We start from the raw sequence: 1,707 nt of genomic DNA, 5'->3' as shown, positions 1-1,707 counted from the left end.
AGTCGATGACTTCTTGTCTACCAGACTGAGTGTCCTACGACACGTTCGCGATGCAATGGCTGGAAGCTAAGACCTGCAGAAAGAATATGCATATGAAAAAGGAAGAGGCAAAGTAGAAAGCTTTAAGGTCGAGGACCTGGTTTTATTAAATTTTAAAAAGCTGACTACACATGCAGCATCTGCTATCTTCAGGATGAAGCTTCTTCCGCGGTTCATGGACCGTCTAAGGTTGTGGCCAAACTGGGCCAAGCGTATGCGCTGAACCTTCCCAAACGGATATGTGGACGTGTAACGATTGAGTAACCGCGCGTCTCGCTTCCATAGCGGGATCCGCTGGGCGGAAGCATATTCCACTTGAGGGTCAATGACTGACCATGGATGGGCGCGCATCAGAGTCGCCTTATGGGCAGCTTGTAATTGCCGTCTCTGTTCCCCGTCGAGGTCATTGGTGATCACACCACGTCCCTCAGTTGACGAGAAGTCAGGAAACGGACTTGTTTTCCGCAAGGCGCGAGCAGGGCTCGTATCAAGCTGCTGGTGCAGCTCATCTTCCTCGTCATCCCATTCGGGAAAGGGAGTGTCAGACTCGTAGTCGACCGATCCCGCATCCTCAACGATGTCACTCGTCACTGATAGCGTGCGCGGAGCGCAACGCTTGTGCTCATCGAGCCATCCCTCGGTGTCGCAGACGAACTGTCCGATATTGCACCGCTTGTGGGAGACGAAGTTGGGCTCTGCCCGTGTGCGCTGTTGGAACCAGCGAGGCTTGGTGCTTCAGTGTCGTGGACAGAGGGCTCATTGAGCACGGCAGTCGTTTAGATTTAACGCAGTGTCTGACGGACACGCAAGCCTCGTTGAGGCAATAATCGATTGGAGCTGTAAACGTTCTCAATATTTATGGGGGAGAGTGTGACGGGGCTACACATACCCTGGTAACAGGGGTGTGTGTCACACCAGATGGGCATGCTGTGACCAGACCCAAACAAAAATGCTAGATAGCCAGTAGTTATACATGTATTTAGATTTTACTATATATTTAGGAAAAACTACACATTCAAAACTAAGGGTTTAGCCGTAGATAAAAATAAATAAAATCAGTTTTGGATTTTAAACGGAAGAGATAATTAGCATTAAGTAAGGCAATAATATCTCTTGGAGTAAGCGGATTGCGATCCGCTAACTCGTACTTGTTTTAAGTATAGAACGAAAGGTCGGTGACCAAAGTTACGCTTCCGAAGCTACGGCAGCCCCGCTGCAAAATACATGAAAGATTAACTTGCAGCAGTTCTACCTCTCAAGGTACTTATTATAGCTGTCACACCATCCGCTGCATTCTGCTCAGAAGCACTTTAATACAGACTATAAGTAAATTTTGTACTCAATATTTCAAACAGGAAATTGTTCGATTTTTTGTGCTTCTTAGTTAAACAGCGCAGCAATACGTAGTTGACATCTTCTCTTTATTAGTTTCATCGTAGATGTAGACCACTGGCATTGTCCAAAACTTACTCCTCAGCCAATATATGTACATTACACAAAAAAACTAATGCATCGTCTGAGAACTGACCAATACGCGATCGATTCATATTTCGAGAACAATCAAGGTTGTTTTCTCTTCTTGATAACCATGCCACCAGACATCACATTGACACCACTTCGATGAACTTATCTCGCCAAATAGATGGATACGATCATACACATTAAGAT

Source organism: Plasmopara halstedii, assembly GCF_900000015.1.
Source record: "Plasmopara halstedii genome assembly, contig: Scaffold_350, whole genome shotgun sequence".
NCBI classification, from domain to species: domain Eukaryota; phylum Oomycota; class Peronosporomycetes; order Peronosporales; family Peronosporaceae; genus Plasmopara; species Plasmopara halstedii.
Note: the sequence above shows the minus strand (reverse complement) of the source record.